Source organism: Mirounga angustirostris, unplaced genomic scaffold (assembly GCF_029215605.1).
Source record: "Mirounga angustirostris isolate CCGP_5_RB_7025 unplaced genomic scaffold, mMirAng1.0.hap1 SCAF_5, whole genome shotgun sequence".
NCBI classification, from domain to species: Eukaryota; Metazoa; Chordata; class Mammalia; order Carnivora; family Phocidae; genus Mirounga; species Mirounga angustirostris.
In genome coordinates, this window is record NW_026991713.1 from 52,026,710 (window position 1) to 52,040,117 (window position 13,408).

The following is a 13,408-nucleotide window of genomic DNA, read 5'->3' on the forward strand; positions in this document are numbered from 1 at the left end:
TAAAAATGAGAGAAATTTAGAAACAACTTACTAAAAGTTTAATTTATTAGATATGTTAGTACTATTTAATACTTATGGAGGTTTTGTTGATGAGCAAAGTATTTATAAGGAAAATTAAATTAATTAAAATGTTGCTATCTTTTTTGATATTAATATTCTTTTTAAAAAATTTAAATTCAATTAATATATAATGTATTATTAGTTTCAGAGGAAGAGTTCAGTGATTCATCAGTCTTATATAATACCCAATGCTGATTACATCACATGCCCTCCTTAATGTCCATCACCCAGTTACCCCATCCCCCCACCCCCTCCCTTCCAGCAACCCTCAGTTTGTTTCCTATGGTTAAGAGTCTCTTATGGTTTGTTTCCCTCTCTGATTTCATCTTGTTTTATTTTTCCTTCCCTTTCCTATGATCCTGTTTTGTTTCTTAAATTCCACATATCAGTGAGATCATATGATAATTGTTTTTCTCTAATTGTCTTTCTCTAATTTCACCCTCTAGCTCCATCGACATCATTGCAAATGGCAAGATTTCATTTTTTTGATGACCGAGTAGTATTCCATCATATATATGTACCACATCTTCTTTATCCATTCATCTGTGGATTGGCATCTGGGCTCTTTCCATAATTTGGCATTTGGCTATTGTGGACATGGCTGCTATAAACATTGGGGTGCAGTTGTCCCTTCAGATCACTACATTTGTATCTTTGAGATATAAACCTCATAGTGCAATTGCTGGGTCATAAGTAAAATGTTGCAATCTTTTAAATTAAATTTGCAAATAGGACCAAACATTATTCAGACTCTGATAGTTATTGTAAAAAATTGCTAATCATTTTATCCATTGGCTGAATAATTTTTCCAGTAAACTTAAGTGAGAACTTTCAGATTTTCAGCTCCTTGTGGCAACTTTAGTCTAGAGGGGAAAGCACATTCCTGTTGGCATCTGCATAGACTCAGTGAAAGCACAGGGAGAATACTGGAGAACTGCATGGAGATTCTTTCTTTCTTTTTTTTTTTTCTTCTTTTTATTTATTTTTTTATTCTTATGTTAATCCCCATACATTACATCATTAGTTTTAGATGAAGTGTTCCATGATTCATTGTTTGTGCATAACACCCAGTGCTCCATGCAGAATGTGCCCTCCTCAATACCCACCCCAGGCTAATCCATCCTCCCATCCCCCTCCCCTCTAGAACCCTCAGTTTGTTTTTCAGAGTCCATCGTCTCTCATGGTTCGTCTACCCCTCCAATTTCCCCTGCTTCATTCTTCCCCTCCCGCTATGTTCTTCTTCTTTGTTTTTTTTCTTAACATATATTGCATTATTTGTTTCAGAGGTACAGATCTGAGATTCAACAGTCTTGCACAATTCACAGCGCTTACCAGAGCACATACCCTCCCCAGTGTCTATCACCCAGTCACCTCATCCCTCCCAGCCCACCCCGCACTCTAACAACACTCAGTTTGTTTCCTGTGATTAAGAATTCCTCATATCAGTGAGATCATATGATACATGTCTTTCTCTGTTTGACTTATTTCACTCAACATAATACCCTCCAGTTCCATCCACGTCGTTGCAAATGGCAAGATCTCATTCCTTTTGATGGCTGCATAATATTCCATTGTATATATATACCACATCTTCTTTATCCATTCATCTGTCGATGGACATCTTGGCTCTTTCCACAGTTTGGCTATTGTGGACATTGCTGCTATAAACATCGGGGTGCACGTACCCCTTTGGATGCCTACTTTTGTATCTTTGGGGTAAATACCCAGTGGTGCAATTGCTGGATCATATGGTAGCTCTATTTTCAACTTTTTTGGAGATTCTTTCAAATAAACTTATGGCTTATGATATAGACTGGGAAAGCTTTGAGGAACTGACTTTCTGTGTTCTTCTACTTCAAGAGTCTTTTTTATTTTTTTAAAGTAAACTCTGCATGTGGGACTTGAACTCAGGATCCTGAGATCAAGAGTCAGATGCTCTATTGACTGAGCCAGCCAGGTGCCCCTACCTTAAGTGATTTTGCTGCAGTGTTGAACATTAATAGACCTGGCAAAGCATGGGGTAGTCCATGTATACACAGGAATGCATGGATGGCTTGAGTGGTCACAGAGGGCAGATGAAGAAACCACCTCTGATCCCCTCAAAACAGAAGAGCTACTAGACGTGACATAGCCTGCCAGTTAGAGAAATAATGCTAGTCTCAACAAATGATCAGTCCTTTATGTTTTATTATACAAACACTATGGCCCTTTTCTTTTTTCCTTTTTTTTTTTTGGAGAGACAGCACACATGGGGTGAGAAGGGCAGGGCAGAGGGAGGGAGGGAGAGAATCCCAAGCAGGCTCCACGCCCATTATGGACCCCCACGTGGGTCTTGATCTCACCACCCTGAGATCATGACCTGAGCTGAAATCAAGAGTCAGTGGCTTAAAGGACTGAGCCACCCAGGCGCCGCTGGCCCTTTACAATAGCGTGTTAACCAGCACTCCTTGAAATGGATTTTTGATATTTGCTCACTTATGACTATTCTTTCTTCTCCTGAATATCAGGGTATTTCTCTCTTAGTAAGATGAACCCCTCTTCCACTGTGTAAGTGTGATTAGACTCACCTCTCCAGTGAGGACTGACCATAAGACAATTTTTCCTGAGGGGTCTTATCCTGTACACATATATAAAACAAAAGTTGTTATTTTGGGGTTTTAAGGCACTGGATATGCTAGCTACACTGTTACAGGTTGGTGATTACCTTCTGTATTTTCTTCATGCAATACCATTTTTAATAAATGAGAAGTTTTGGGTGGTGGTTCAGTCAATAAAGCTTCCAACTCTTGATCTTGGCTCAGGTCTCGATCCCAGGTGGTGAGGTTAAACCCCACATTGGGCTCTATGCTGAGCGTGAAGCCTACTTAAAAATAAAAACAAATTAAAGTAGAAAAAATAAGTTAGAAAGGTTTGTTTTAAAGTCTAAGTCTGTGATGTCTTTTCTACTGTAGTGGAGGGTAACATGAAAATTTTTCTATTTGTAGATCTCTTTATGGTAAGAAGAATAAGGACCGATTATACAAATTTTTAAAAGCATGTATGTTTTCATTTTCATTGTAAATGTTTTCAATTTTATTATTCTCTTTCAATAAAAAAGTTTGGTGATTTTGCTGCTATGCATTTCTCACCATTGAGTGTACAATGTGTTATGGTCTTTTATTCTGAAATTACTTAAGATTTATTGGTGACTTTATTTCTAAGTCACTGTTTTGTTTTTTTTTTTCTTTTTTAAGTAGGCTCTACACCCAGCATGGAGCCCATGTGGGGCTTGAACTCATGACCCTGAGATCAAGACCTTAGCTGAGATCAAGTGTCAGATGCTTAACTGACTGAGCCACCCAGGCCTTCTTGCTGTGTTTTCTTAAATACAAATCAAGCATAAAATCTGATGTCAGATATGTTTCTGCCCCTCCCTTCTTTGAATTACTAAAATTTAACTAAAGCTCAACCTGTTAAAACATGTGTTATTTTTGTGATCCCTGACTTAATACATATTCAAATATACTTAAAATTCTAATGTAGCACTGAATTATAGTTGGCCAATTATAGTATAACTCAAACAACTATTTGACAGCTGCTCAAAGCAAATGGAGGCTAGTTCATTGCTAAGTGGTAATTAAACAAGTGAAACCTGTGACTTAATAAATGTTTTGAAGTTTAATTCAAAGCCTCCACATGCTCTGCAATTATCAGCAAATTCTCCTGTCAGTTAGTGTGGTATCTTTATTTTTATATTGGCAAGCTGGGATTCGAGAATATAAATTTTTTCCAGGCTCACTAGAAAAGCTGAAAGGAAATCCCTTAATATTTGATTTCTAATTTTGTTGCATGAAATTTTCCCTTTTGCAGGTTTTAAAATTAATCAATAAGCTAAAACAAAAAGAATATTGAGCATCTATGTTGAGGCCTTATAAGAAGTCGTGACATATTAAAATTGTTTTTCAAACAATAACCAGTGGCAATCTGGAGGGTGGGCAATAATTGGGAACAATTGATGAGGGACAGACCAGACAATAGGCCATGCAATAGTCCTACTAGACATTTTGAAGGCTAAAATAAGGTAGTAGCAACAAGGATGGAGAGAAAATGTTAGAGTGCGAGTCAGTTCTGTGATAAAATTGACTTGATTTGGTGTCTTGTGAGATAAATATGGAGGTTGAAAAAGAAGTTAAAGATAATATTCAAATGTGTAGTGTGGGTGACTAGGTGAATGGTGATTCCTTTTACTAAAAGAAAAATTTTATAAGGTGGAATAGGTGGGCTCATGAAGAAAGACGATGAATTCAGTGAAAAATATTTATTTTTAATAAATAGCCCATAAGTCTGGAAAAAACTTAAAAGCACAGAAGAATATAAAGTGAAAAGTAAGTTTCAATTCCATACTTGGCCTCCAGTGTCCAGAATCAACCACTATCACCAGTTTTTGTGATGCCAGTTACTTAGCATACACCAATTTTTCTCTTTCTTCTTTATCAATGGAATCTTAATTTTTTTGGAGGGCTCAGTAAACATTTTTTCTAGTCTTCTTTTCAAATAGAAGTGGCTATGTCACTCATTTCTGATCAGTGACATTAAGTTGAAGCTATTGGATTGGATTTATAAGAAAGTTCTTTTAAACAGCTTTTGCTCTTCTTCCCTTTCTCCTTCATTTCTATTTGGCCTGGAATGTGGATGTGATGACTAGATGTCTAGTAGCCATCTTGGGCAAAAAAGCAACCATGAGAATGGGAACCATTCACTGATGATGGTGGACCAGAAAGATGAAAGGAGGTGAGGGGTCTGATGGCTATGGAGTCACCATCCCAGTCCTAGACTATTTACTTCCTGATAACTTTGATGTGAAAGAAATATAAACCTGCATCTTACTTAGAAATTCTCTCTACAGCCAAAAAATCTTAATTGATTTAGGATTCTTTCATGAATTAATATTCATGATATATATTAATATATATTAATCTTAGGTTTGAAAATTTTATTACTGTAAATCTCCAGTATTGTTTTCTTTGTTTTCTTTGATTCTGTCTTGTTTGATTCTAAAATGCCAATCTTCTTTTTTTTTTTTTAAAGATTTATTTATTTATTTGAGAGAGCGAGAATGAGAGAGAGAGTACATGAGATGGGGGAGGGACAGAGGGAGAAGCAGGCTCCCTGCCAAGCAGGGAGCCTGATGCGGGACTCGATCCAGGGACTCCAGGATCATGACCTGAGCCGAAGGCAGTCGCTCAACCAACTGAGCCACCCAGGCGCCCCTGCCAATCTTCTTTTACATTAACATTTTTATGTTCTGTCTTTTCCTGTTCCTTTATTTTTTAACTTTTCTGTACCAACTTGGTTCAGTGTTATTTATAAAGGGCACTTGCCTTGATTTTTAAAAATTCTAACAGTCAGTGTTATACAGAAAGTTTATCCATTTATATTTATTTTGATTGCTGCTATATTTGTAGCTTTTTAAACCATCTTATTTCATCTTTGACACTTATATGCTTTCTTATTTTTTTATCCTGACTTTCATTGGAATAACTAAGTTTTCCTTGTTCTCCTTTTTCCTCTACTGGATATATATTATACTAATCATATATTTTTTTCTCAAAATACAACCCTCATCACAAGATAAAAGTTTAATGTGTTACACATCCTTTTGTATTTCACTTCCACTTCCTTCCTCTCTTCAAACTTACATTTTGATACAACATGGACTTTTAGATACAGATATTTTTAAAAAGGTCAATGAATTTTGATACTTATGTTTTACTCATTTTTTCTCATCATTATTTGTTGTATCCTATAATTCTTCTTAGATTCATTTTTCTTCTTATTATAAAAACATTTTCTAGTAACTTTCCTAAAGACAAATGATGAGTACTATAAATAGTACTTCAATGTTTGAAAATGTCTGTATTTTATTTTGAATAAAATAGAGTATAAAGCTCTGAGTTTATAGATATGGTAGACTGCAAAAAGGCCCTAATTCTTTAGTCTTTCCTGTATCTATGGCTTGATTCTGGGCTTGGCTCACATGACTTATTTTGGCAAACAGAATATTAGCAAATACAACACAAGCAGAGTATTGAAAAGCTTTTGTTTTATTGCTCTTGTGTTCAGCCATTGCCTGGAACAAATTTACCCCTGTTATCCCATATGAAGCCATCCTAGGTTAGCCAATGGCCAACCAACTTCCATACATAAGGATGGGCCCAAGTGAGACCAAAAAATCACTGAGCAGAGTTCAGCCTAATTGTCCAATTTGCAGACTGATGAGCTAAATAAACCAGTATTGTTTCAAGGTTTTGTTTTAGAGTGACATTTTGTGGTGGTAGATGACTGATAGAACAGGTATCTTTCTTTGCCACTTGGAAGATATTATTCTGTTACCATCTTGCATATAATATAACTGTTGAGAAGTGTAATAAAAATTTGATTGTTTTTCCTTTATAGATAAAGTATAGATAAAAACTTTCTGGACTTTCTCTCTACCTAGATGTTCAGAAGTTTTGCTACTATATACTATATCTATCTATACCTATATATATAAAACTAATATTTTCAGTAGATGCATTTAGCAGTATGTTAATACAAAGAAAAATGTATGAAAAAACACTGGGATGCTGCTTGAGGGAAAGGGAATACTGTTTTAACCTGTCACTTCACACTTGTAGTGAGTTAGCAATCAAGATGGAACTGGAAATGCTGAGGGTTAGGGCAATGGCAGAATACTGAAGTTTACTGCTGTAATATAAGAATTCCTATACTGGCATGGAGATCCAAGGTTCACAGTATCATCTGCTTATTGGCTTTGGATATCTGCCTATAGGATTGCCGTTTTGGAGCTAATAAACCCTAGAAACCCAAAACCTGCTTTTTTAAGCCTCTACCCACAGTCCCCAACTCTGTAACAATAGGAAGGGGTTGCTAATATTAAGAGAAATTCTCCCCTGTGCCTTTTTCAGAAGCGATCTTCAAGAACAAATATAAGGATGATCTTCCCAGAGAACAAAACTAAGGAAGCTTTTTGGTTGGCAGTCCTTATTTGTTGCTTCTTTTTCTCTGCTAGGTCAGTTAGTTGTTCTGTATCCACATTCTGTCTTCAAAAACTTTTTGACATTTCTAAATCATCCAAAGAACCAGTTACACACATAGAGTATGTGTTCCATCAAAAGGAAAAAAATGAATCTTAGAGGATTTAAAAATTAAACAACAAGCAAAGCAAAAACTGTATCTGTTTCTGCCTTTTATTAAAAAGTTGACTTCATGATTTTTTTCCTGCTCTTTATTATATCGGTTTTTACATATCTATATCTGTCTGTTCTACTGAAGTTCTAGAAGTAAGAAAAGTAGTTGTAGTACACTACTTATCCCAACAACATTTATAGCTGGTGACAATGTAAGCACTGATATGACCCCGTTGGGATGATGGGGGAAGGGGAAAGAAGTGAAACAGACCACATCAGAGCCAAAAAATCATGACAAATCTGATAAATCAGAAGTGACATCACACACATATTTAGGAATGCAGAGGAAATTTTAAAAAATGGCCCGAGAGTTGACAATGGTTGTTCCATGGGCGGTAACTGGGAGTAGCATGTGGTGGTAAGGAGAACTGCTCTTTTTAGATGTATCTTTTGGTAGTATTTGATTTTGAAAACCATGTGCAACTATAAAACATTTGTAACTAGTTTTGAAAATAAAAAAGATATCTTTGGTATTATTCTATTGTCTATATAATGGAAAGTTATTTTCAAAGATATAATAGAGACGAATATAAAGGAACTATAAGCATTAAGTCTCTGAGCCCTTTCATGAAGATGGCACCAAAAGTGAAGAATGAAGCTCCTGCCCCTCCCAAAGCTGAAGCCAAAGCAAAGGCTTTGAAGGTCAAGAAAGCAGTGTTGAAAGGTGTCCCTGGTCACACAAAAACAAAGATCTGCATTCATATACCTTCCCATAGCCCAAGACACTGCATCTCCAAAGGCAGTGCAAATATCCTTGAAAGAATGCCCCCAGGAGAAACAAGCGTGACCATTATGCTACCATCAGATTCCCCCTGACTACAGAGTCAGCCACGAAGAAAGCAGAAAATAACAACACACTGTGTTCACTGTGGATGTCAAGGCCAACAAGCACCAGATCAAACAGGCTGTGAAGAAGCTCTATGACATTGACATGGCCAAAGACAACACCCTAATCAGGCCTGATGGGGAGAAGAAGGCATATATTTGACTGGCTCCTGATATGATGCTTTGGATGTTGCCAAAATTGGGATCATCTAAACTGAGTCCAGCTGGCTAAATCTAAATATAATTTTTTTCACCATAAAAAAATAAGTTTCTGAAACTTTGTTTTTTTTTAAGTATATCAAAGGACATCTTACTAACTTCATTTTGTAAGGGGACATGAAGATGAAGGAAAAAGCAAATGATTAAAAACCTCCAAACAGATGGAAGAAATAAGATTAGGATGAAGATAGCTTTTGCTTTTAAGTTTAAGACAGAAATCCAGTTCTAAGCATACTATTACTGACTGACATAGAATTAACACTCCAAGGACTTTTGTTTCAGCAAAATAATTTTTTTTTAAAGATTTTATTTATTTATTTTGAGAGAGAGAGAATGAGAGACAGAGAGTATGAGAGGGAGGAGGGTCAGAGGGAGAAGCAGACTCCCTGCCAAGCAGGGAGCCCGATGCGGGACTTGATCCCGGGACTCCAGGATCATGACCTGAGCCGAAGGCAGTCGCTTAACCAACTGAGCCACCCAGGCGCCCTTCAGCAAAATAATTTTGTAGAAAAGCTGCAATTTTATATTCTTCAAGTTAGTGGATTACATTTTGATTTTAAGGAAAATGGAATTCAAGAGATTCAGAAAAGGATACAGAACAAAGTTATAAGAAGTCCTTCAAAATATTGCTGATAAAATTAATGAGACAGGAAATCCAATAAAGAATTAATGTTTGGAAAAGGAATCATTGGCAAAGATCTCTAGCATGAAAAGGTCAGAAAATAGAAGAGTAGATAATAAAGTACAATGAATCTATAGACTGAAAAGAAAAAAAATGGTGCCATAAATGGTTTAGAAATTCTATTGTACCTCAGAACCAAAGGTCCATTGATAAGTCGCGGGGACACAAAGAAGGAACTTTTAAATGAAAGCTTTTTGTAATTGTTGATATATTTGGGTTTAAAATCATGTATTTTTTTGGCCTTTCTTTTGTGTACCGTCCTCTTCTAGTTTCTTTTTGTCTCTTTTTTTGCCTTCATCTAGATTTATTACTCTTTGTCAATCCATTGTTTCCCCTTTGTTAGTCTGGATTTTAATAAAAGATATATTCTAAAATACATTTTAATGGTGATACTAACATTTCTTTTCTACCAATTGAGAACAAAATTGATAATGTCAATTTGAAGTACAAGTTATTTGGCAATTAATTCATTTATGTGCTATCCAAATACACGTTAAAAATTGTAGAATATGTTCAAATCTATTTATCCTATACCAACTCTGAGTTATATGCATGGAAAGAAGAAAAAAAACAACAAAAATACTAAAACCAAACCCTTAGACTTAAGCTCTCAGTCTTTTGAAGTAACAGTGAGCAATTAAAAACCAAAAATACTACTGTTTCTAACTTAGTTCATATTATCACTCTGAAATCTTTCAGATAATACTATTATTTATAGAGCCTAAAGTTAATGGATCTAGATTATTCTTTGTTACAGTAAGCATTCTATATAAACTTCTATGAGTTAATCTCTAAATAATTTGAAACAAGCTATATTACATGTTATAATGATAATTTGGATGTGGAACAGTTCAATTTCTTATGAGTGTTCATATAGGTTTGAGTAACTCCAACTTCATTAGAGAAGTCTATAAAATAAAAATGTAATACCTTGAAAGCATTCTTAAAATCTCATCTGCTCCTGTCCTATGCTTCTAGACAGATTCCATTTTTCCTATTTTGTTTTAAAGGAACTGAAGTGTAGTGTAATAAAATTGCTAGCTCACACTCTTACAACTAGTAGCAGAGGGAAAAGGGAGAGCTGAGAGTCCTACAGTCTTCCAGTAAGATATACTGATCCTCATTCTGGTGTACTTTAGATTAGAAGTCAGGAAGAAAAGCAAATAATCCTGGGTAAGCACTTAGGTATCTGTTTCTCCATCTCTTTAAAGTCAGAATACTATAGTTCATTTCTGTCCCTTTCCCAAAATCGAAGGGAAAAGAGAAACTTACCCTCTTTAGTGGAAATGATTTCTTTCAATGTGAGCATTTCATAATTTTCAATCCTGTCCTGACATTTACTCATCTGGTAGCTAGAGGAAAAGAGTAAGACTAGAATGGGTTCTATTTTCAGATGTCCTGACACAATTCCTGTAATTCTTCTCTCAATCTCTTGAGTAGGACTTCCATAGTTATTTCCAACCATGGGCAGTTTAATACTTCAACCCATTCTAATATACATGTGTTTTTTTTAAAGATTTTATTTCTTTATTTGAGAGAGAGCTTGAAAGAGAGAACATGAGTGGTGGGGAGGGGCAGAGGGAGAGGGATAAGCAGACTCCCTGCTGAGCATGGAGCCTGACATGGGGCTCCATCCCAGGGCCCTGGGATCATGACCTGAGCCAAAGGCAAACCCTTAACTGACTGAGCCACCCAGATGCCCCTAATATACATGTGTTTTTAATAAATAGTTGACTTAATATATACTATTTACAAAATGCTCTGAAGAGCAAATTAATCGTCTCCTTATCTCATCATATATATTTGCAACTCCAGTGGTAGATACTCAATTTTAATATATCATTTCCTTGTGGTTTTCTTGTTCTCTAACTTACAAAAATTCAATTCAATAAGAAAAAGATGATGCAGTTCAAGATTTGGGGATGAGTAATACCCAGTTTCACTAAGCTTATGTACAAAATGAAGACATCTATTTGGATTTCAGTTCCATTCTGCATTATGATACCCTTGGGAAATTTGCTATAAAATCCTGCTTCATTAGGCACTATTTTTTATATGTGCCAATAGTTCTCACATCTGTTTTTGTCTGGAAAGGACAGAGCCCAAATAGAGTTATTAATGTCTTTGTGAAAATTTTTTTTTAATAAATGTTAAAGAGTAACAAATTGGTGAGTGTGTGATTTCATATCACCATGGTAAATCAGCGCTTAGTACTCAACATCACCATCTCAATGTTGGCATTCATAACCATTCCCACAGTCTATTTCAAGTATTCTTAACATTTTGGCTTTGGTTAGGTTGCAAGAGTGTCACTTATGGATGTAAGAAAATATTTTAAGACTAGCTCTTTCCTGGCATAGCCTGCTATAGTATTTCTCAAACTAGAATCCCAGACCACTGTGATTCTCAGATATATTCTCTATAAGAATTTTTAAATTTTGTATTTTCTTTTGATGAAAATCTTTAAAATATATAAGTATATTTCGAGTTGTTTGCATTTCTACCTTATAACCAAATGTGGCAATTTCAGTTTTCATGTTTGATTTTGTGTTGATCATGGGATCATCTTAAGTGATGTTGTTTGTTTGTTTATTTATTTATAGATTTTATTTTTAAGTAATCTCTACACCCAACATGGGGCTCGAACTCACAACTCTGAGATCAAGAGTTGTATACTCTTCCGACAGAGCCAGTCAGGCACCCCAAGTGATGTTTAAATTTTAGTAGGGGGATAGACTCTTCTCATCACTGGAGTCAGTGAACATATTCTCAAGACCAAACAATTCTCAAGTTTGGGATGTACTGGTCTGGCTCTTTAGGTGAGAACAAAGCTATTGCTTTCTGTACAGACCAGTACTTCCTTGGAGAGAAGTCTGTGAATCCATATATATATTAGAAAAGACGTTTTAGGGGCGCCTGGGTGGCTCAGATGGTTAAGCGTCTGCTTTCGGCTCAGGTCATGATCCCAGGGTCCTGGGATCGAGTCCCACATCGGGCTCCTGGCTCAGCGGGGAGCCTGCTTCTCCCTCTGCCTCTCTCTCTCTCTGTCTCTCATGAATAAATAAATAAAATCTTTTAAAAAAAGAAAGAAAGGACATTTTATTTATTTATTTTTTTTAATTTTTTTTTTGGTGGGCTCCATGCCCAACATGGGGCTTGAACTCAGGACCTGGAGACCAAGAGTCATATGCTCTACCAACTGAGCCAGCCAGGTGCCCTGATAAATATTCAATCATATGTTTTTGGGTGTGTTATCTTTTCTAAAAACTTTCTCAAACAAATATTTTTGTTGGACCATGTAAAACTGCCTTGATTAAAAGTGTGCATATCCGCATGCAAAGATTTAAATTAGACCCTTATCATACATCATACATAAAAATCAACTTAAAATGGATTTAAGACTTTAACATAAGACCTGGAAACATAAAACTTCTGGAAGAAAACATAGGGGAAAAAGTTCATGACATTGTTCTTGGCAATGATTACGTAGATATGATACCAAAAATACAGGCAGCAAAAGCATAAAATCAGCAAGTGGGACTAAAACAAACTAAAAAGTTTCTACACAGCAAAGGAATAATCAACAGAGTGAAAAGGCCAAACTACGGAATGGGAGAAAATATCTATAAACCATGTATATGATAAGGGCTTAACCTCCAAAATATATAAGAAACTCCTACAACTCAATAAACACCCCCCTCATAACCTGATTAAGAACTGGGCTAAAAACTTGAATAGATATTTCTTCAAAGAAGACATATAAATAGTCAATAGGTATATGAAAAAAAATGCTCCCTGTCACTAATCTTTAGGGAAATTGAAATCAAAACCACATAAGATATCTGTCAGGATGGCTATTATTAACAAAAAGAAAAGACAACAAGTGTTGGTAAGGACATGGAGAAAAGGGAGCCCTTGCACACTGCTGGTGGAAGTGTAAATGGTACAGCCAATATGGAAAACAGTATGGAATTTCCTCAGAAAATTATAGAACTATCATACAATCTAGTAATCCCACTTCAGGGTATTTACTTTAAAGAATTGAAATCAGGGTCTTGAAGAGATATTAACACTCCCAAGTTCATTGCAGCACTATTCACAATAGCCAAGGTGTGGAAACAACCTAAATGTCCATTGACAGATGAATGGATAAAGAAAATGTGGTATATACACATAATGGAATACTATTTAGCCTTAAAAAAGAAGGAAATTTTGTAATATGTGACAACCTGGATGAACCTGGAGGACATTATGCTAAGTAAAACAAGCCAGTCATAGAAAGACAAATACTACATGATTTGACTTATATGGGATATCTAAGGTAGTCAAATTTATGGAATCAAAGAATGGAATGGTGGTTCTAGGAGAAATGGGGAAATGGAGAGTTGCTCAT

General features: G+C 35.7%; 1 pseudogene; it reads left to right on the plus strand.

Annotated features, from left to right (window-relative positions):
• Positions 1 to 7,710: 7,710 nt before the first annotated feature.
• Positions 7,711 to 8,327, plus strand: LOC123838431 (large ribosomal subunit protein uL23-like; annotated as a pseudogene).
• The last annotated feature ends 5,081 nt before the right edge of the window (positions 8,328 to 13,408 follow it).